The sequence below is a fragment of the Triturus cristatus genome, chromosome 2_2, assembly GCF_964204655.1.
Source record: "Triturus cristatus chromosome 2_2, aTriCri1.1, whole genome shotgun sequence".
NCBI classification, from domain to species: Eukaryota; Metazoa; Chordata; class Amphibia; order Caudata; family Salamandridae; genus Triturus; species Triturus cristatus.
The window spans coordinates 956727545-956752409 of record NC_140582.1 but is presented as its reverse complement, the minus strand read 5'-3'; positions in this window follow the sequence as shown (position 1 = coordinate 956752409).

The following is a 24865-nucleotide window of genomic DNA, read 5'->3' as shown; positions in this document are numbered from 1 at the left end:
TTTCCTTTTTATATGTGTACTGCATTCTGCAGCTCACATAGAAAGAGGAAAAAGCCTCAGACTCAGGCATCCTTGCACCATGGCGCAAAGGTGCCTGTGTTGGCGCATGGCAGCCCATTGTGTGCCAGCACAGGGGAAAAGGACAGGAATGCAGCACGCATAGAAAGAGGAAAAAGCCTCAGATGCAGGCACCCTTGCACTATGGCGCAAAGGTGCCTATGTTCGTGCATGGCAGCCCATTGTGTGCCAGCACAGGGGCAAAGGACAGGAATGACATAACTGATAGATATGGCATATTCCTGCCCTTTTCTTTTACCATAGTGCAGCTCACCGGGAAGGCCTGCAGCACTGCCCTATGGCAAAATCTTGTAAATAAGGTCCCAAATTTGTAGCAATCTATTCCCAGTCCCATCTTTTGAAAGTCCAGATGCGGGACCGCCACAGAGACCATCGACATTGACCAGGACTGTTGGTCGCTACTTTGGCCCTTGGACTTTTAATTATCCTGTGTGATTTGTGTTGTTGCGATTTAGCCTCCTGGTGATTACGGAGGATTGTTGGCCGCTACTTCAGCCTTTGGACCTTGAAATATTTAGAGAGATTTGTGTTTTGTGATCTAACCTCCCGGTGAATATGGAGGACCGGGGTTAACGTCTATTTGTATCCGCTTGAAAGCCTGTGGTACTTTCACATCTAACTTACGATTTACACCCAGACCAAGTTCCAATCGGAACGAAACGCGTTGGCTGATGTCCAAATTTTTAAAGCAAAAAACAATAAAAGATATATTTTTGGAATACATAGGAAGCTCACTGACTTCATTCTGGTGCAACATCCTTCTCCTTGTGAACCCATCTTGGAAAGTGGTGTTAATCCAGGTCTTTAATGGAGTAAAGCTCCAACCATTCCAAAGTGGAAAGCAGTTGCAGCAGAGCTTGAGAATGGCCACAAAGGTACATGTTTTGGACGTTCTAAAAAACCTCCAGCTCAAGTCATACCTTGCAATCCCACCCCGTCACGCTCTCTAAATGGTTTTAACAACTGCAAATATCTCAAATGTAGTAAGTGCATTTGCTCCAACCAGGAATCCTTTTGTGATTTCATGGTAGGCGTAAATTAGGTATATCCAACCATTAATATATGCACAAATGATTCTTGAATACCTTTTGAAGAGGTCATTCTTTTCTTCCAATTCTGTCTCCATGCATCCAGCCCTACAACCCTAGGTCTGGTTTGATCAAAATTATTATTTACATAGCCTGTGTTAGGTTATGGACGTCAAACTCCTCAGTATTCAGGTGTGCTGTGACTGAGCTTGCAGAAGATATCAACAGTCTGACCCACGGAAGTTTGTGATCTTGATCTTAATCTCTAGGAAACTCACAGGGTCATCTAATTTGGCCTTGTATATAATGACAGCAATAAACGTTGTCTCCCCTGCCTTCAATACAGCAAGTGCCCGATGACCTCCACTATCTCTATTAGCATTTAAGATTTGCAAACTGGAAGAATTCCACTCAAATACTGCAGTTGAATGGTATTGTTTGGATGCCATCACTAATGATGCCAATTTTGCTTTTAATAAAAAAAGTCTGATCAATGGAAATATGGATCTCTTAAAGCTCAATTTTGCTTTTAATAAAAAAGTCTGATCAATGGAAATATGGGTTTCTTAAAGCTCTACTATGTCAGCTCCTGATATAGACAATTAATACTGACACCCTCGTCGTTTTATTATTGAGTAAAGCATTAACATTTCAAGTACTCATTTTTAAATATTTTAATCTCGCGAAATGGCAAATGCAAAACATTTATTCCATTTACAATTCTTTTTTTACATTTTCCCACTGCCATCTCCTCTTACACTCCAGACTTTAACCTCTCCATTGACATTTCTGGTAATTCTAAATTAAGCTATGATTACTCCTTTAGGCTCATGGACCCTCATACCCTAGGGGTCATTGACACATCTAGAAGAGAGAGAGATAGACAAAAGAAACAACAAAGGGAGAGACTGAATAGTGGTTATTGGTTACATCTTGTGTGGCTATCATCAATTCCCCTAAATCTAAAGTAACAACTTCTCTGATTCCACCTACAAGAATATAAACTTGGGCTATCTCCAACCACTATCATTAATATTGCAGGCAAGTAACCCACTTTGTTTTATATTTCTCAGTGAGCTGCTTAAACTCCCATCTCCTTTTGTCTTTTGGATATATCTGGTCAAAATAGTTTAGTTTTTCCCCTTGTAGAATGGGTGTGCAAGAAAGTTAACCAATATTTTATGGGGTTTACCAAGGTGGAATTTCCTGGGTGATGCTGGCTCTCAGGAAATCAGTAATTTTGTATAAAACGTATAACTGAAAGTACTCCTATTACTGTTCCCTTTCAGGTCTCTAACGTTACTGTTTTTGGGTGAATCATGATCCCCAAATATCCTCAGATTGTTTTTTCTAGAGTGGGTTTCAAGGCGTATTTGTAATTGAGCTTATTTATGTCCTCAGAATTCTTGGTCACCTTGTGTTCTACTAATTTTAAGTCTGAGCTTGCCTTATGGCTAGCTTCTTGCAACGGAGGAGATTTTAGTACTGTGTACAGAGCGCATGCAATGCATATCTTGGAGGTGAGTATCAATTTCCTTTTTTTTGGCATAAAAGGTTTTGAGTGTTTAGTTCCATTCTTTTTTGTGCTTTAATAATTTCTACAATAATGTCAGCTACTGAAAGATTTGGCACATGTCTAATTGAATTAGCTTGTAAATGTAAATTTGATACTTGTATAGCGCACTACTCACCCGCAAGGGTCTCAAGGCGCTTGTACGAATACCGCTGTGGAACCCATCCTGGCTTTTCCTGTGAGGCGTCCACTCCTGGGCACCCCCAAGGTGGAGTCCAGGCATCCTTTAGCGTTGTGGGGGCCGTTGTGGAGATTAAGCAAGCTATTGCCCAGAGTTGCAGAGTGGGACTCCATGATTGGAATAGGCACCGAGGCGAGAATTAGCAGGTCTGTGGAATTTTTGAGCCCAAGACCCGCCGAGGCGGGGAATTGAACCCTGGTCCCGGGCTAGACCTCTTCATCAGGGTCTGCCGCTCTAATCATTGAGCCACACTTCTCCACTCATTGAGCCACACTTCTCCACAAGCTTGTTGTTCGTCTGCTCCCTCACTTAGGCTTCCCCCTTTAGTGATTCTCCATGAAGTGTCAAATCAGAGATCCCCCCCTTCTGACTCTAAAGATGAGTTCCCACCCTTGTCACCCAGAGAGTCTTAAGTGAGCTCTCAGAGCCACTCTTCATCTGTCAAAGGTTTGGTATCACGTATTGCACATGGAATTCAAAGTGTGATCATGTTCACTTCTTGAGGTTGGCATGGTAGTGTTGCAGCGCAAGCATGATAAAAGTATTTTGCATTTGCTTACTCTACTTACTACTCTAAACATACTGGGCCCTTTACGATTAGACAATCCGCAGCATTTCCATTTACCACAGAGGCAATGATCCTCTGATTAATCTTTCTCTTCCTATAGGAAGGGTGGAAATTAGGGTGGCCAAATCACTGTGCAGCTGTCCAATGAGGACAATTAATTGACAGACAACTCACAAATGTGAGATCAGATTTAGGTACACTACTCTTAAAATCATGATGTAGAAATAAAGTATAGCAATGGGAAGACCCAACCTCCTGAAGTAGTTAAGTCGGGCTAGAATTATGCAGGTCAAAAGCTCTGCAATAGAAACACAGAGCAAGAGAAGCAATAATTGATGTTCTGACAGAGCTCACTGATTCTCCCTACAACATATTTAAATCATTTGTGAAATAGCACAGTTTAAATGGAAGAACCAATAAGACTCAATTCGATTTAAGACTCAATAATGGACCAAGACAGGTATTTGATTAATTTGTTTATTGTGTTAAAGATCCCAAATATATGGCCATAAGCATTCTTTTAAGAATTTCAGTTAAGAATATCACAGCTTACAATAAATCACCAAATATTTAAGCATGGCTTTATCAGATGGTTATAAAGAATCATTTACAGAATTACAGAGTCCCACTACCATTAAGGCAGAAACATTGATAATTTGTCTAACAGCTCAAATCCTACATAGAATGGGAAAGGATTCAGATTTAAAGTCCATTAAGGGCGAGTCCATAAGCATAGAATGAGGAGATAAAAGGAAATGAAAAATAAAAATGGTTCGGCAAAGAAGGATTCAGTCCATCAGCTACTGACTGTAGCAGCAGCAAAGCAGTCCAAAGTAAGTAAAAAGTTCTTAGTAATCAATCAGCATAGCATCCTCTTGCCAGGAAAAAAGAATAAGTATGAGGTTTGTCAAGAAGAAAAAATCAATGATGTTACCCCTCCTTTGAAGTTTCTTCTTTTATTAAGTCTCTAGTCAATTTCTGTGATGTAGCATCACACCACCATCAGAATATTTTCATATGCTCAAATTCACATAATGCCACCTAGGACACTTGCAACAGTAAGATGCTTTCCCATGATGGTCGTGAGAAATAAAGATTTGAGAGCCCGCATTGGCCTAGTATCGGTGAAAAAGAAACACAAAGCATCCATCTATAGCAACAGCTGAAATCCTGTTTCAACAGGAATATTTCACTGTGAACATTGAAGAAAAATGTTGCAATGTTGAGGTTTATACATGTACAGAAAGAATAAAGCAACATTTCACTAGTTGTTCATTGCCCCTTGTATTAGGTCAGGGAAAAGGTCAGCATTACAAAAAAAGCTCTCAATCAATTTCAAATATAGTGTAAAAAAAATCAATTGAAATAGGGAAAAAGTAGAACTTTCAGCAGAGATTATTATATGAAAATAGCTAACATTAGAAATAATACAAAATGTGTTTTTCACTTTTCATAAACTATAGAATCTCTAATATTACTATCTGAAATTTCAAGATCGTACCTACTTTCTACACATTTTTGCACCTATTTTTCTAAATGATGCATTCTAACAAAAAGCATCAGAAATACTAGGCCATTTTATTAACAGTACAATTAATCAATAAATGTTGATAAAATAAGATATTCATAAGAAACTCTTTTTAGTGCAACGTGTTTATATGTATTAGTATTGCTTTGCATGTATGTTTCTTCATCTTGCATTTCAAAGCGTGCTTTTACGGTTCTTCTACTACACTTGTCTCAGTTTCATGTGTTACAGTGTCTAACGTGTGTAAAGGGCACTTTCAGCTTTTCATGTCTTGTAAATGTATGGTGTATTATGATTTTCAAAATCATGCTTCATCAGTAAGAAGAATCTCCTCTAGATGGCTGTACGACTCACTGTAAATCCAGAGCTCGTCTCACGCTTGAGGTCTTACCTTCAGGGTTTGCAACAATAATGTTAATTTGACTGTCTGTTGTTCTTTATGGTGGTGGACATATTTCATATATATGTTCTGATCACCCTCCCTCCAAGGTCTGGGTAGCAACTAGAACAACAGTACTCTCTTTAGTATCCTCCATCCTCTCAGCTAACAATGAGTCTTTCACTGATGATTCGGTAACACAACACTTGATGTTTTAACGTTAGTACTAGGAACACCTATTTTTTTTTGAGTGTACAGACACTTTCCCTTTAGAAAAAAAAATATATTTAATAAGATGAAAAGAGGAGTTGTAAGAGACTTGACAAATGCTTCATTTGTGACCTGAAAATGCTGCATACAGTGTTGTTTAATCATGTTATCCCCAAGTATTTTGTCCTTTGATGGCCCCTTCCTTTAGTGCTTATTCTCGTTTTCCCTTTCACTTTCCACTCTTTAATAAAGGCATCCTTAGTAGAAGTGAAACTGCGGAAGAGATTTCCAGGACTACCCCATTGGGTCAGTTATCATGTGAAAGAATCCTGTTAAGTTTAACAAACACTTGCATGTTCCTGCACGGTTTGACAAGGTCACGTGACTCAGTTGCCATTTTGACTGGAGAAGGTAAAAATACCACACCCCAGCCACGAGGGCCTCAGTTGGCTTCTGTTTTTTTCAACACATTAAGGTGCCTGGTTTCTCACTTCCACTAACCACCTGGTAACGAGAAGGCAGCACTTGGCGAAGACTTAGCTAGGCAGAGGTTCTGCTGCCTTCTTACTCTTGATCCCCACAGCCATTTCTGGAGATTCACCTCGACATTCTCTGGAAGACAGAAAAAGAGGTGAGAGCACATACTGACCGTCTGAAAGCCAGCAAAGAAAACGTTAAACAGTTAGTGAACAACTTGATGATTTGTTTTTTATAACGGAAAGCACTCTTGTTAAAAGAAGGACTGTTTCATAAAACATGATTTATTTGATGTTTTGGTGGTTGTAAAAATAGAAGTACATTGTTTCCAACACTCCAGCAGTATTCAGGGCACAAGTCCTAAAAGAAGAATTGGAGGGACTAACCTAGATAGGCAGTATGAAAGTGACATCATCGCACGTGGCATCACAGGACTTGACACCACAGAAAGTGGCATCACAAGAAGTGACATCAGATCTCAAGTCCTCACATATATGTTTAACAGGTCTATCATGAGTACATTTGAGCGCATTTCAGGTATACATGCAAACCCTGCTGATTTTGGCAGAAAATTCACACTTTTGTGAGCTATACATAAAACAATGTTGCCTTTTATCAGCTTAAAGCTTCCTTTACCCAAGGACTCAACAAACTAATTCTACTACCAGCCTACTCAACCAGGCATAATATTCCATATGCAGCACATTTTCATGTAAATGCGATTGCTTTAGCTGCCTGTGCTTTCCAGAACTGAGACCACTCTCCTATGCAAAATATTCTTACACAGATTTCCCTACCTGCTCTCATTTTCAAAAATTGGGGCCCATTTTTTGCCGACAGACCATGACCCAAAACCAGAGAGAAAGACAGAAAGGGAATAAAGGAGCGAGACAAGAAAACAATGATGAAGGCGAAAAAGGGGATGAAAAACAGTATGCAAGATTAAGCAATTTAAGGGTAGTGAAAGAAATAGATTATCACAATCTTGGCATTCAGCAATAGGACCCTAAGAAAAAGTTTGGGGCTTTGCAATTTTGTTTTGACAAGTTACACACTGCCCCTCAAAATGTCACCTCCATATTTAGCAGCAGACACCTCTCATGTTCTTATGTTCTTGTTGTTGGCATAACTATATCTAAACCATCCTCACATTTATCAGTGCAACCTGACAGCTCACCCTGGAATCAATACCACCAGAATGCCCACACAAAGAATGTGCCATAAATTTCAAAGAGGTATTAGTTCCACATCAAAATAAGTGTAAGCTGCATAGTATCTAAGCACGAAGTGGAAACAGTGACAAAGGTAACTCACAAGAAAAAGGCACATTCAATACCAGTCCCAGCTAGCACTTCCAATAAAATATTGACTTTCCAAAGAAAATATGGCTAGTTTGCATAGTAAACTACGAGATGTAGGAACAGAGAGAGACATCACATACTATCGCCAGTAATCAGAATCCATACTCTACTATGCTCACTAATAAGACCTCTGCATATTATAGACATGTTACACTGCCAACATGGTGTGACAGAGATGGCCTACTTATAAAGTAACACTGATCTGTGGGCTCACCCATTCACTGTAATCCCACCCTGAAGGAGCCAGCCCTAGGTAAGCACACATGGTCTTTCATTTCATAGATAGCATAACTCAGAATTACATCAATCTCCCGGACCTAAGAGTATCATAACAACAAAGCTAACTTGTGCTATTGTGTTTCAATAGAGTACAGTGCAAACTTTGAAACATCGCTGCAGTAGGTTGGTGTGAGAAGGGAAAAAAACAAAACCACCTATACTCTGCAGGGTAACATCTTGTCAAAATTTACCACAGCCATATTTCTAGAGTTACAACAATTCAACTTGTCTTCCTTTCAAGGAAAACAGCTCTTCAACATGTATTGATTGGAACTGGTAAATAAAGCACACAATTTAATATGTTTGGAAATCATTTTTTGTTATGGTGTGACAGATTTAGATACTTCTGCACAAAACTGAAATATTTGGGTCATGAAGGAGCAAGCAGGATTATGCAATGCAGTCCTTATTTGAAGTGAAAAGTGCACAGTTGCAGCATCAGCCTGCCTCCCACGCTTAAACCTAATTTGCCAAGAATTAAAGACAAAACATTATCCTTTGATGTAAAAAAGTAGAAATATAGATATGCCCATCTAATTGCTGAAATGAAAAGTGTGAAAGCAGAAAACCTGGGATCAATCCCGGCTTACCAGCTTGACCAAATTCTGTGATCCTAGGCAAATCTCTTTTGTGTTTGATTTAATAGGCTGTAATATTGTACCATGTATAATAGGAATATAGGATGCAGGGAAAGAAGGAACTAAATAGGTTCACGTGCGGGAAGAGACGTTTGATGAAAGTTTGACTGCAAGATCCACCTGCCTCCTTACCCTCATGGAGCTCTAAATAATAAGCTACTAATGAAATACTAGCATAGCGACCAAATGGGTCGGTATGTATGACATGTTTGAGTATGGTGAATGGAAGTTTCACAACTGAATGCAACAAATAGGATACTAATGGGATCCTTGTGAGGTCCTGATGAAGGCCAACTAGCCTAGCGAGGCATTGGTGTGATGGCTGGAACATGTTGACCCAGAGTTACAGAGGATAATAGTTTCCTTAATGCATCCCCACCTATTTTTAACTCTGTCAGTGTGCCCTTGGAAAATAAAATTTACCCTCAGGACACCCTAGACTAATTTAAATCTAGGATCCCGTCCAATAACCAAAGAGCTTCCTTGGTGACCAAGGTTGATTCTACCCAGATACATTAGGTAACTGGATGAGTACTCTATGATGATGCATGCTACTTAGAATTCCAGTGGGTGAGAGCCCTTTTAATACCATAAGGTGATCCTCTTGGGCTGGTATGGCGAGATAGGCTAAGCACGGTAGGGGCTCACTCCTGTTGTTTTTTTATGGTTGGGTGTTTGAGAAAGTGAGCAAACCCCGTGTCACTTCTCTCTCACTCCTTCTTGGAATATAGTAATAAGAATCTAAGCCACTTATTTAATGCATTTGACTCTTGACTTTCATGTGGCTTCTACCTGCCAGCCACACTCTAAAGCCATGCACGAAGAAGTAAAGACAAAAAATGTACCTCTGATGTGAAATAGGAGAAATAAAGAGATGTCTATTTAGTGACTGAATTGCACAAAGTGAATGCAGAAAACCTGTGTACTGCCCATGACCTCGGTATGCCAGGTGGCGCTGTAGTGATGATTGAGGGCTGTCGCCTTGGTGCATTGCTTAATGTGCAATGCTGTGACCAGAAGCAGATGTTTTCCTATGTGTGCTGTCACAAACCCCGTATGCCAGGAGGGGGATCACGGAGAAATAAGAGGGCTGTCGCTCTGGAGCAGCATGCAGCTTTGAAGACGAACCAAGCCATTACCCACGGAGGAAGACCAACGATTCAACTACCTGTTAAACCAGGAGGACTCAAGGCCTGCCGTCGGATTCGGGGAGGCTTACCACATAGGTGGAGGAGCGTGTGGACACCTGCAGCCTCTACTGCAGCATCCAGTCTTCTGCTCACCACCAGACAGCAGACGCATGACAGGGCACTCTGACCCTCCACTCCCAAGAAAGCAGGTAAGGCTGAATACTAGGCCACCAATACTAGGCTTGCTCTGACTGACACACTACAGCGCAGAGGCATTTTGACTTTCTCAAAGCCATCATGGAACTTCTAAGACTTAAACTCACTAACGGGGCCGAACAGGAATGCCGCCTCACATAAATAGGGAATGACCTCTATCCTTTTACAGGGAATTGGAACTCGAGAGCTGATTTAAACAAAGCAACTGTGCCTGCCTTCAGAAGACTGCGTATATTATTTCCACACAAAATACGTGGGTGGATGTACAGGAATGCCAATGTACCACCAATGTAAAACCTACCTGATGCACGGTAACACAAGGCAGAACAATGGGCTGCCTTGCGTATTTCCTACCCTCCCAAAGCCACACATAAACTATCCTATGAGGCTATTTCCTCTTTGTATGTGTGCTGCAGAAAGCAGTAAACATGGAAAGTGGAAATAAAGAGAAATGGCTATATTTCTCCATGTTACCCCAGACTCAAGTAGACTCACCAATTTGGTGCAAACCTATGTTTACAATTCTTTGAAAATACAGGTGTGCATCCAGTCAACGCTAATCCCGTGAACCAGTAGTGGCTTCTGTTCAAACAGGAAGCAGGTAAGGCTCCCCTAAACCAATCACAATGCTGCAATGCAACTCCACGCTCCATTCTCTGATTCCATCACCGACATCATCACGCCACATGCCATCACCTCCACCAAGTTCACGCTGCTAGGAGACCTTAACTTCCACCTCAGCAACCACCAGGTCCCCAACTCCACCTCCCTCCTGGACAACCTCCACACCAAAGGACTCAAGCATATCATACCAGAACCAACACATTCAGCTGGGCACATCCTCGGTCCCGTTTTCACAGTCGAGAACTCCATCACCTTCAGCCACACCTCCGAACTCCCTTGGATGGACCACCGCTGTGTTCCCTTCACCTTCAAGTCCAACATTCCCCCATAGACGCCCGCATCAGCTCCAGCGCAGGACTTGGAACAAGATCTACGATGACCAGCTCACCGCCGCCCTCGGCAGCTCTGCTCCCGCCACCACTGACGATGACCCCACCACTGCCACCCACACCTTACACAACTTTATCACTGACTGCGCCAACACCATTGCCCCCCTCAAGAAAGCTTCCAAGCCAGATGCCAAGAAAGCCAGCTGGTTTTCCACCAAACTCCGAGGCTCCAGGCACACCTGCAGATGACTTGAAAAACTGTGGAGAAACTCCAAAACCCCAACAGACCTCGACAGCTTCAAGACAGCCACCGCTGCCACTGCTGCCCACCACAAGCTCATCAGACTCTCCAGGAAGAAAGCACTTCAGGACAGATTCTCCACCAAGGAACTCTTCGGCATCATCAAAGAGTTCACCCAAACCAACAGCGAGTCCGCAGACATCACCCCCTCCCAGGACCTCTGCGACAGACTCAGCACATTTTTACATCACAAAATCAAGACCATTTATGGCAACTTCGATGACAACAACCCCCATGAGGAATCCCCTCCCACCGCTCCCAGCAGCACACAGCCAACACTAGACAGCTGGACCATCCTCAGCATCAAAGACACTCTGATGATAATAAACACCACCAGTCTGGGGCCCCCACCACATATACCGCAAAGCCGCAGACATCATGGCCCCTTAGCTTCAGCATATCATCAACCACTCCTTCAAGACCGCCTCCATCCCCGATGAATGGAACCACAGCACCGTAACCACACTTCTTGCAGAAACACATGGCATGCAAGCCCTCCTTGACAGAGGAGAGACTGTGGCCCTCATCCTCCTTGACCTCTCCGCAGCCTTCGACACTGTCTCTCACTGCACCCTAGCCCGCAGACTCCACGATGCGGGAATCCAGAACAAGGCCCTAGACTGGATCCTCTCTTTCCTCTCCAGCAGAATGCAACGAGTCAGACTCCCTCCTTTTCGCTCAGAACTGACTCCAACCACCTGCGGAGTTTCACAAGGATCCTCCATCTGTCCGATTTTGTTCTACGTCTACATGGCCCCCCTCGCATCCATCGTCAGAGCACATGGACTCAACATCACATCGTACACAGACGACACCCAACTCATACTCTCCCTATCCAATGAACCCAACATCACCAAACGCAACTTTCAAGACGGAATGGAAGCCACTGCCAGACGGATGAAGAACAGCTGCCTTCAACTCAACACGGACAAAACCGAGGTACTCATCATGTGTCCACACCCCGAAGCCTGGAACAACTCCTGGTGGCCCAGGCCCTCAGAGAACCCCCTGCCCCCTCAGACCAAGCAGGCAACCTCGAATCATCCTGGACTCCAACTCAAAATGGACCACCAGATTAACGCCATCACCTCCTCGTGCTACCACACCCTCTGCCTCCTCCATAAGACCTTCAAGTGGATCCCCCAAAACACATGCCAACCTCAACCGCAAACTTCAGAACGTCTAGAATGCCACTGCCAAATGAGTCCTCAAACTACCACGCCTCAGCCACATCAGCCAACATCAACAGACCCTATACTGGCTTCCCAGCGGGAAGAGAATCACCTCCAAACTTCTCACCCACGCACACAAGGCCCTCCACAACACTGAACCCACAAACCTGAACCACCGCCTCGCGTACCACGCCCCCCAGCGTTCTCTCCGCTCGGCCCAGCTCTCCCTTGCTATGGTACCTCGGATCAAGAAAAGCAGAACAGGAGGGTGCTCCTTCTCCCTCCTCACGGCCAAGGCTTGGAACTCCCTCCCTCTCCATCTCCAACAGACTGCATCGCTACCCAAGTTCCTAAAGGAGCTCAAGACCTGGCTCTTTGACGGAACCCCCCCTACCATCCTCCCTCAGTGCCTTGAGACCCATTCGGGGTGAGTAGCCTGTGCTCTATAAACCCCTGATTGATTGATGATTGATTGTTTGGTGCTCAGATGGGGAATGGGAGCCTGGGCATGTTCTCCAGCCAGAGTGTAATACAGCCTGGGTGGAGAACATGCAAAGTGCGCATGACTGTTTGGCCGGCCCCATTCATGCGCACTTAAAAGAGTGCCACCACTCCTCCCCCCTGCACAACATAGCCCCGCCCCACATACCTACCCCAGCACAAAAATATAAAATGATAATAACATTGCATTATTATCATTTTCTTTTTTGCTGTACTGAAAGTCAGAGGGTTGACCCTCCTCCACCTTAGTGGAGGAGCGGCCCCTGTCTGCGTCAAAATACATTGATGATGCACAGGAATGCCATAACACCACCCATGTAATGCCATTTGACGTAAGGTAATGGAAGGTAGGGCAATGTGCTGCCTTGCATTAGGTCTTTTTTTTTTTAACAAACTCACACAAACTGGATTTGTGTAGTACTATAAATCCCAAAATAGATCTTATGTCAGGGTTGTACCAGAAAAGTGACTCGACCATGGCACAAAATCTGGGCTTCAACCTATACATTTTTTTAAAAACTCTGACACAAAGGAAATGGCAAAAAGGAGAACATTTTACAGTAAATCATATCTGCGTAATTGGTTCCAAAGACTGTATTTTAAAATATCTTATGGGGTTAAGGCACCTATCTGCTGCATCGATGTGTGTGTTCCCAGTACATCTGAGTGAATAATAATGGTAAGATAACTCTGGAGGTTGATGCACTTTCTGGAAAGATCTGTGTTTTGTCTAGCCTCAGTTTTGACTCAAATAGCATAGAGGATTATTGTGTCTCATACAAAGCACATCATGTAACATGCAAATGACAGATTCTATTTTATGTAGATAGGTATGTGGGTTATTGCTTTGAACATAAAGATCCTTATGTTACTTGCAGTTGCATTGTAATCCTTCTAATATAGCACAGTGCTCTATGAAAGATGATATGTGACTTCTACACCTTGTAACCCCCCAATGTTTTATGTAACACTTCCTGTACATTGATTTACAAACGTATATAATTAATGTATGTGTATGTGTGATGTTGAGCGCTCTGACACCCTGCATTGAGATGATTAGCGCTATACACCAAACAATTGTGGAATTTAAATTATTGAAACGCCTCCTCATGGGTAGTAAGCGCTATATAAATGCAATTTATTTTGTGTAAATACTGGAAAAGACCAACACATCTGACATTCTTACAGTGCAATATTTTCTCTTAAACAGGGACTGAACAAAGTGAAAACCTGCCTCTCTTAAGTATGTGTGAAGTTCTAACAAGGTGTAAACCTTTGTTTCCCTTCACTGCATTTGCAGCTAGGTGTGAGGCTCCTTACTGCTCCTGCCTCCCAGCCAGGATACTCGAATAAAAGAAGGCCTGATGACCCCTCAAATTTGGCTTTTGTTATGGGCCCAGCTGGAGTCTGAAATAAGAGAGCCCCTGCCGCCTGCACGTTGTTGCTGATCAAAAGCAGACAATGTGCAGGCGCTGCAGAATGTGTCCCGGAAATTGAAAATTACACTTCAGCACATTTTTCAGTGTGGCCCAACTTCTTGTCAGGGTGGACGGCGTCCACGTGTACCTCCGACTTTTGCCCTGACGGTATTGTTGTATCTCTTTTATTATGTGGCTTTGTTGTGCAATTCACCGAAGCTTGATCAAAACGGAAACAACCTTTACAATGCAGTCATTACATCGCACTACTTTTACAGCGCAGCCATTACAACGCAAAATCCTTTACATCGCATGCCATTACAACACAGCCATTACATGGCATGTCACTACAACGCATATCATTACAATGCATGTCACTACAACGCATACAATTACAATGCATAGTTTTTACCCTTACACTATCCAACACTTACCCTACTGTTGCACTCACTGGAATGGGAATAGTCATTTTTACCCCTACACTATCCAACACTTACCCTACTGTTGCACTCACTGGAGTGGGAATAGTAATTTTTACCCCTACACTATCCAACACTTACCTTAAATACAATGTAATGGTATGTGTTGTAATGGTATAATGCGATGTAATGGAATGCGTTGTAAATGTAGTTTATAAAAATGTGTTGTGATGGCATGCAATGTACAATCATGCGTTGTAATGAATGTTGCGATGTAAAAACTGCATTGTAAAGGCATGCGTTGTAAATATTTGCATTGTAACCTCATACATTCAATCAAAATAAGTTTAGAATTGTCCTAAGGTTAAAATGACATGTTTCTAGAGTGTTCTCATTGGTTGTAGAGGAGTCTTTAACCCTGGCCTTCTTTCCCTGGGTAATCACGGAACAGGAGGGTGCCTTGCCATAAGACCAAATATTCACAAGTAAGGGGGATATTCTCAAGGATATCTATCGCAAACGCCAGTTAGCAGTAGTTTTTTTATCACCGCCTAACCCTGAAAACTATTGCCATGTTAGTGGCGTATTAACAAGCCGTCGCTACATGGCGATAGTAACAGTGGAACAGCGTTGAAACCTGCCGCTAACATCAATAGAACAATTAGCGATAAAAAAACTCACGTTAGTCAGCACAGCACGTCCTGGCTTGGCAGTTCGGGCTGAACTGTTCCCATGAGGCACAGGGTCAAGACTGATTTGCCTATGGCTGGGTTCAAACTGGAACGGCATGGTGAGCAAAAAAACGATGGATTTAGGCCCAGATCTCTGTACTGGGGTGAATGTATAACATTGTTCTGCATTCTGCCCATCAACTGTTGTTTTTGCATTTGCAACATTGATTGCAGCGCTGTCTAGCACAAAAAAAACCTGCTGAGATGTGGCCCCAAGTGTTATCTCCATTTTTAAGACCAGCTATTTTCTGGTCTTAAGTAACTGGCTCTAACTGCAGTTAGAGTCATTTTTTTGGTTCTTCAGAAGTTCAAGGATCCCCTTGTGAATATGGAGTAGTGGTGTTTGCGGGCGTATTTGCACGGGAACGCCTCTCCTGCATATAATTATCGCTAACAGAAGTGGCACTCTTTACAACGGACACTTTCTCCTAAAAACTGTCCCTAACAACAAACCTTCGTGTACAAAAATAATCAAAAGAGATTTTTTCCTATTTCTATGTGTGCTGCAAAATGCAGCACACATAGAAAAGGGAAAAACGAGGAGAAATAAAGGTATTTCTCCTCGTTGTGCCTCCCTTACGCCTCACTTGGGGAGGCGTAAGTTTTTGACGCTGCGTCAGATTTTCAATTTGTCATAAATCTGGGACTGTGTCAAAAAGCCAGGGATGTTGCTGGGAACGCCCCCAGCAACACCCATTGCATGCCCCTTTAACGCAGAAAATTGCGTTAAAGGGACCAATTTTATCAGGCAGCAATAAGCCCAAAAAAGTGGTTTAGTGCTGCCTGTTAAATATCACTCAGACTTCTGCACCAGGGAGCGACACAAAAAGTAATCTTCTGGCAGCGCAAGGGGCCTCATAAATGAGGCCCTATGAGTCTTTCCCGAGAGGGGCGACATGCTTCCCCGGTGATGCGACGACACCCTCGGCGACTGCGCCACGCTTCTCTGGTGTTGCGGCGGCGATCAGCGGCGGCGAGCTTCCTCAGCGATGCGACGGACCTGTGACACGCTTCTCCGGTGATGCGACGGCACCCTCCGTGGTGGAGGCACGCTCCTCCGGTGTTGCGATGTTGAACAGCGGCATAGGCGACCCGCTTCCTCGATGATGCAGAAGCAACTGCTGCAGCGGCATCACGCTTCTCTCTCATTGCGTCGCACTTCCAGCTGCCAACAGCTAAAAGGCCTCACACACAGTTACAGGCCCTCCTGGCAGACTGGAACTCTCAGCAAGGAAGTTCAGGGAAGCTGGAGGTGAAGTCCTTTTGTGCCTGGGACTTCAGAAACAGGAGACCAGCTCTTCTCAGGCTCTTGGAGACATTTCTTCAGATGGACACAGCACACAGCAAAGTCTTTCTTCAAGCAGTGGACACAGCAAAGTCCCTTGGTTTTCTCCTCAGTAGAAACAGCAAACTGCAGGCCAACCCCAGACACACAACAAGGGCAGTACTTCTCCTCAGTCTCTTCAGGTGTTCTTCTTTGGCAGAGGTTCCTCTTGATCACGAAGTAGTCTACCTTTCAGGGGTTTCAGCTCTCATATTTATACCCCAAAGTCTTTGTTCTCTATGTGTGAGGGGTCCTGGACCCAGTCCAAACCAGTTCTGGGGGCACTCTGTCACTGCACATCTTCTTCCTTTGTGAGTGTGGGCCAGGGCCATCAGACACACCACAGGGGGTGGATCCAGCATTGTGGGAGGCAGGCACAGCCCTTTTCAGGCCCAGGTGCTACTCCTCCCACCACTCCAAATGCAGATAGGTCTATTCAGCCTAGTGCTGACTCACCCAGACCCCTGGAGCCACCCTAGCATCTGTCACTCTCAAACCAGATAGTCAATCCACCATCAGGCAGAGGCACACTGAAAGTTTGGAAACGAAAATAGCCACTTTCTAAAAGTGCTATTTTCAAACACAGTATTTAAAAAACATCTTTACTAAAAGATATGTTTTTAAATTCTGAGTTCAGGGATACCAGACTCCAATTTTTAATCTTGCTCCTATGGGAAGATATGCAGGTAAACATGTTACACAGCATGCCCCTTTCTGTTCTATGGACAAGATAGCCTTTCAATAGTGAAAACGAAATTGGCAGTATTTCACTATCAGAATATGTTACCCACACTAGTACATGTTCTACCTTTCACACCCTGCCCAGGCCTGGCCAGTGGGTGCACTGGCCAGGTCGACATGGCAGTTAGCAAACTGCGCACAGGCACTGCGGGGCACAGGCCTGAGACCCCTTTTCAGTGCTACTCCTGGGGGTGGCACAATCAGTGCTGCAAGCCCAATAGCAGCACGCTCAGTGCACTTTACTAGGGACCTACTGGTAAAACCAATAAGCCAATCATGGATAACCAATCACAATAACAATTTACACAGGGAGCACTTGCACTTTGGCACTGTTAAGCAGTGGCAAAGTACCCAAAGCATCTAAACCAGCTAAAACAAAATCCAGCACAGTGTCAAAAATACAGGAGGTAGAGGCAAAATGTCAGGGGAAACCACGCCAAGGATGCCAGGTCTAACATCCTCGCTGTAAGAATCATTGATTGCTGTCTTCCACATGGTCACAGCTGCTGACTTGACAGTAGAGTTTTCAATACAGCAGGGCTAAGGAGGCGACACCTCCATGCACAGCCTAACAGGTAAGGAGAGGGAGAAAAGTGACGTACAGGAGCTTCAGGCCCTGAATGATCAGCATCCATCCGGCCGAAAATGAGATGATTTCTTGAATGAGTCATGTAAAAAACATAGCACCATTGGCCCGATGAGCTCTGCACTGACTGCTAGAGCCTCCCGAAACACACAAGCATGAAGAACGCCTGACAAAAAATAGTATTATGAATCTAGCTAATAATGAGGTAGAGTTGTATGAGTTCTCTGAGAAATGTGGAAAAATCTTGGCACGGCAGAAGAGCCTAGTAAAAACCATATGACTCAACTATATGTAGAAGGAAATAAAATATTAAATGAAAACATCCACAAAGAGATTGTTTCCCATATGTCTCAATCTATGAACACCCAGGAGAAATTAATTCAGGAGTCTGTGATGAATTCTATGATTTGGTACCCATTCCTGCATTATCTTCTGAGAAATGTGACTGTTTAGATCAAACTGTTTTAATGAATCGTATTTCATAAGCCAAACCTTCAAAATGCCCAACCCAAGATGGCTTGCCTAATGACCTTTGTAAAATACTAATGAAAGAAACCCTATCTTTATTTCATAAAATATGTAAGGACATTCATTTGGCAGGGCATACTCCACTATCATGGCAAAGAGCTATTATTACATTAATATTAAAACCAAGAAAACACCAAACATTACCCTTGTCATATTGTCCTATCCCTCTTTTGAATGGCAATTGTAAAATGCTGGCCAGAATTCTGGCTAATAGATTTCAGAAGTCATTGTATAGCGTTATCCATCAAGACCAACAAGGCCTCATGCAAAATGGAAATTCAGGGCAAAATATCCACACATGTGCTACCTGTATAGAAAGAGAAATTGCCATGTGTAACCCATTGTTGGCTGCATAGTTGATGAAGAGAAGGCTTTCAGAAAGGGTTCATTTTGATTTTGATTTTCTATGGTGTGTGTTCGAAAAACTATTTCTTTCCTCAAAGTTAACCAGTGCTAAAGTGCTTGTGACCGCTCCCCTCAACATGGTTTGATTGGGTTACATATGATTGGTATATTTAATTTACTTATAAGTCCCTTGTTGAGTGGTATACTCTACGTCTGGGGCCTGTGAATTAAATGCTACTAGTGTGCCTGCAGGGAGGACCTGGGTCCAAACTGGGGTGGCTTAGTGGGCAAAAGAACAATGGATTTAACCCAAATCTTTTGAGTGGGGAGTAAGTTTGCATTGTCAGCATTCCGTCCATCATTTGTTTGCTGTAACACTTTTTGCCCTAAGTGTGAAGGGTATGCCCAGACGTGGGTCCCTTCCTCACTTTGCCACTGGATTCAAGCTAGCCTGGCTGAAGAAGGGTGACATACACTGAAACCGGTCCCAGGATGCTTGTTTCCGGTCCAGGGAGGACCTGGCCTGGCAGTTTGGTCTGGATTGTTTCCATGGGGCACAGGGTCAAGACTGATTTGCATATGGCTGGGTCCAAACTGGGGTGGCTTAGTGGGCAAAAGAACGATTGATTTAACCCAGGTCTTTTGACTGGGGGAGAATGTTTACATTGTCAGCATTCCGTCCATCATTTGTTTGCTGTAACACTAGTGGGCCTGCAGCACATTTTGTGCCACACACTGAAGTAGCACCTTCAAACTTGTCCCAGGCCTGACATTGAAGTCAGCATGCGGTTTTAAACTGCCATTTCGACTTGGCATTAAAGCCTCCTTGCCAGGCCTTAAACTCCCTTTTTTATTGCATTTACGTCACCCCTAGGGTAGCCATAGGTAGCTCATAGGGCAGGGTGTATTGTAATTAATAGGTTGGATATGTACTTTTAAGTTTTACATGTCTGGGAGTGTAAAACTCCTAAATTCATTTTTCACTACTTTGAGGCCTACCTGTCTCATAGGAGAACATTGGGTTGCCTTATTACATTTAATAATTGCTAATGCCTAATTGGGACCAGTATTCCAGTTAATGTTTGGTACCTATGATATTTTAATGAAAAATCCTCTTTAATGGTAAAGTGAGATTTTTTATGAAAAAAAAATTTTCATTGCACTTTTAGAAAGTTGCAAAAGACCAGGAAACCAATGGTTGCCTGAAAACCAGTGCTCAGACCCTAGAAGCACGTAGGGTAAATCTCAACAAAGTAATATATTCATACAACCGTAACAAATAATTTGGATGAAGACTCATGTGAATACAAAACAAATCATTGTCGTGTAGTTCCAATAAGACCTATATAGGATCTGCGCGTTTAGACAACATATACTGCGGGACTGGTGTCTAGACTGATTCCAGACACTCCAACCGGGTATGTTGGCCTGTGTACCAGCTAGCTCGCAATGCCACTATAACCTCCTCTTACCAAGGAGAGAAAGTTCTTGGCAACTATCGAACATGACAGTCCTGATCCCTCAGGACCGTGGAAACAGTAACTCACTTTTAGCTCAGTCACTCGTGCTCACTTTTTCTCAGAGCAATACAGAGAATAAATGGATGGGACATGTTCAATAAGCATTTATTGAACAGTCGTTATTCTAGTGTAAAATAAGTGCACTGAAATCACCAGTAGACAGTAGCATATATAACTGAGTAGCAGCGCTAAGAAAGTAAACAGATGGTAGGTTTCTACCATTTTGCTAAAATCATAAATATAGCCGAGTATTTAAAATACATGGCAATAAAATGAGCACCCCTACGATGCACCCTAACTAGATGTACCTAAGTGTACTTAGCATGTAAGGAACCCCGTTCTGGTCTCGAGCTGAACACCCTGCGAGGGATGTCAGACTGGAGTATTTGCATACAGGAACCTCAGTGTCTCTCGTCAGTGTGTCAACATGGGAGTCGACTCGTGATCTCCTCTCTCTATCTCAGCAAGATGTGGTGTTTGTTTATATACCCTATGGTATCCCCAGGGGTTCTACGTCAGGATTTAACTTTATACACAGTTATTATGCAGGAGATGATGGTCCTGTTGTGATTTCAAGAAACTAAGAATCCTCATGCATAATTTATGAGGCCAGTGTCCAGGGAAAAAACCCTACGTACTTATGTGTAGCATTGTAACTGGGTAAAAGGTCAGTGCTCCAAATCCGTTATGTATGTAGTATAGGAGAGAATGTAGGTGAAGGGTTGTGGTGATACCTAGACCTATATCGGGGTATCTATATGAAATATAACATCATTTCTGAGTTCAAACTAATTTCTGAACAGGATCCATTTGAAATAAATTAAGGCCACAGTTTCTTGAGTCACTCTCAATTCATTTTGGGAGTCATGCACCCTTCATCAATGCTACTGCAAAAACATACATATTCCAATAATATATGTTGTAAAATATGCAAATAATACACTCAACGAAACACCATTAACAATACACAAAACAATGAAGTTACACTGAGGACCTTTTGAAAGCTTAGAAAGAACCAACATGAGGGAAAACCACTTGTGGAGGAGTGCGGCCAGTTAGAAACAGAACGGTGCAAAACTAACTGAATAAGCCAAAAAACACACAGAGTCCCGAGTTAAAAAAGAGTGTGGTGCGCTTAATTACAAAAGTAAAAAAACATTGCCCGTGATAAAATAAACGAATTAAATCACCCATGAAAGGGAGATACTCTGTGGTGAAGACGCCATAATAAATAAACTGAAGATCCCTTACTGCAGCTTCTGCTTAGAAACATATGCACGGAGGAGACGCCGACTTTGCAAGTTAGAAAGTAGGCATTTTTCTGACCTAAGCCTTTTTGATCCTACAGGCTGCCTTGGGTCACATGACTGGGTTTAACTGACAGATTTTGTGAATTCCTCTTAGACATTAAGGCAGTAGAGTGGTTATGTGTGTCTGACTGGGCCAGCTCCTGTTAGGATGGGAGCATGGATGGACTGAACACAGCCCCACTTACAACCAAATAGGCTTTGCTCTGCCGTCACAAAAAGGACTTATCACCACCACATTGTCACTGTAGCCAGTTTGGAGTGAGGGCAGGGGGAGTCAGGAAATTCCATGCACTTCAAACAACATTTCTAGAGGCCTCTGTCAGGTCAGCTTCCAGAGGAAGGGCACCAGGGTATACAACTAGGTGCTTCAGACCCACTCTTTAATTCATCCCTATACCTGCGGAAGGACTCTCAGAGGACTGCCTGCTGCTGTGACCCGGTGTGCACTCTGATAGACTGATTTGCTATACCTGGAAAATGTCCTTTGCTGCCTGCCTGGGGACTGCTTTCAACACTCAAAGGACAGCTGTGCTGTTAAACCCTGCATCTGCACCTGAACCCAGGACTACAATAGTGACTCCAAGGGCTAGTTTGCTGGCCCTCTGTTCAGAGGCACAGGGACACAAAAGGCTCCCACCATCTAGAACCCTAACCTGGACTCAGCCTGATTAAGTCCTGAACCCCTAGTGGTGTCCCACCTATCTTGAACCCTTGGTTGAGGTGGCCAGATGGCTAAAACCTAAAACTGAGGAATGTTTGGCCAAAAAGGACTCTGAGAACCAGGAGGAGGCAGAACCACCCTGCTTGCTATTCTCCCCATGGTGCATCACCGGTTGACATTGTGGCTTCTCCCACTACATTCTGCTCTGCAGCAGCAGATCCTGTTCAGCAGTCCATCACCAAAGGATGTCCGAGCCCCTGGAACTGTCTTCGGCTACAGCTTTCTGCCTCATCCTGCTGGAGATTTTAGAACGTAGAGATGTTCACTGCGGCTTTGACCCAAGGCTCGCGGATGCCAATGCTCCCTCATTGTTACCTCCAGCAGCTTTGCCCCCATTGAACTTTACCTTCTCAGTACATTTTTCTCAACATTTCTTCTAAGTCTGAAGGTAAGTGCTGACTAGGCCCAATCCACTTCTTGCATCCATACCTCTATCATGGTTGGCCATATTCTTCGACTTTGTCTCATTCTCATTGCGCTTAGATGTCCACGTTTGGCGGTTTGATCTTTTAGGTGCTTGTTTTTACTGAAAACATAACAAATTTATAATTCCGGTTCTACTGATTGAAATTCATTATTTTGATGTCAAATAATTTATTAAAATGCACTTTATTTTTCTAAATTGGTATGGAATTTTTATTGTGCTCTGTTTTCACTTTATTACTGTTTGTGTGCTCTGTAAAGATTTTATACATTGCCTCTAAGTTAAGCCTATGCCAAGCTACCTAGGGTTAAGCAAAGGTTAATCTAGGGACTGTTTGTGGGTAACCCAACAAGAGACCATGGCTGTTGCTTGACCAGGGCTCACACCACAGTCAACCAGCAACCCAATTTCTCACAGAACCCCTCAATCCCACTGTATCATTTGAGTAATTTGGAAGTTAACCTCTTCACTGCTAGGATTTCCCACCTCAGTGCTAAACATATTTTTGGCTGTTTGAGGTAGTTCATATTTAGGCCTCAATAACTTTTTGTCCACCTAAGCTATCCATGCCCAATTTGCGCCCTTGTTTTCCAACATCCTGAAGAACCATGGGAAAACAGTGCTGCAGAAGAAAGCATCTGTTTTTTTCCTGCAAATGGCATCAATGAAGAGTTTGTGGTACTAAAATCACCATCTTCCAGGAACAGGCAGAATTGAATCAGAAAATCTAATTATTTAACACATTTCCCTGGGAGATCGCCCATTTTCCTATTTTTTGTGTTTTTAGTGGTACATTTCTGAAAAGTATACAAAATTCAGAATTTGACTAGATCCATGAACATTTTCCTCTGTTACTTATCCTCTAAAAAGCAACAGTTAAAATAAAAAAATAAAAAAGTTGAGTTCAAAGAAACAGCCATTGGGTCTAAGTTTTCATCTGTAATGTCTTCTTACTGTGGCAAAAATTTTGAAAGCAATGTTCAATATGCCAGAGCCAACAATCGAACTGCACCTTACAATGGTTTTTCATTGTGTACCGACTATACAGCAATTCATATGGTAAATTCGAAAAAAATGGAAAAAGGGTATGAAGGAAAACTCTGTGTTTCTGAAACCAGATACTGAGTTTAGAAGCAGGTGTTGTTTGTACATCTCTGAATTCATGGGTACCCTTACAGGCATGCGTTTCAGAGGGCACTTTGTAAAATGTCTTCTGTGTTACACACTTGTTTACATTTGAAAGGGGGAAACATAGAGGTATTCAATTTGCAATAACAATTGTTCCACTATTCTGTATTTCCACATGTCTTGCGATAAAAATGTTACCCTACTTGTGTGGCTGGGCTTTGCTCCTGTGACCCCAATCACCCCAAAATGTGGCCTAAGAAACATCATATTTTACCTAGCAGAATGCTTGTATTGTTTACAAGGTGGTTAGCTGTGAATTTTGGGCCCCAGCTCATGTGGGTGGGCCAACTGTCTGCGACAGGGAAGGGCCAAAGACACATAGGGATTTCCCTTTTAGGCCCACTTCGGTTTTCCCTCAGTTTTTTATTTACTACAGTTTTAGGCTGGCTCTACTTTGGGCACCCACATAAGTGAGGTATCATCTTTATTGAGAGACCTGGTGGAACGCTGGATGGTAGAAAATATGTGCTGGTGTGGTGATCCCAAATCTTTCCAACACAAAAAAGTGGAGAAAATGTGACTTTTAGGTAAATTTGAGGTTTGAAGGAGATTTTGGGTAAGAAAATGTTGGGGGATCCAACACAAGCCACAACTCTCTGGACTACTCTGGGTGTCTAATTTTCAGAAATGTCTGGGTTTGGTGGGTTTTACTAGATGGCCGCCTAACCTGGTACCAAAACCATTGTGCCTCCCTTGCAAAAACAGGTAATTTTGCAATAGATCATTTTGATGTCTCCACAATACGTTTTGGGCCCTTCCCTGTCACAGGCAATTGGCCCAACTACTCAATTGAGGCAGCATTTTCATCAGGAGACCTGGGGGACACTATTACGCTCACAGTTGCTCCAAAAAATCCCTCTGAGTGTGGTACAATTTAAAACATGGAGGCACACAGCCTAGGCTTAGAAGGACACTCAGGGCAATACATACAATTCTCCTTCCACATGCCTCTTCGAACACTGACTCTACATCTCCGACAGAGAAAGTCTTTTTTTGGCATGGGAGGAATGTAATCAGGAAAGTGGCGATCTTTCAAT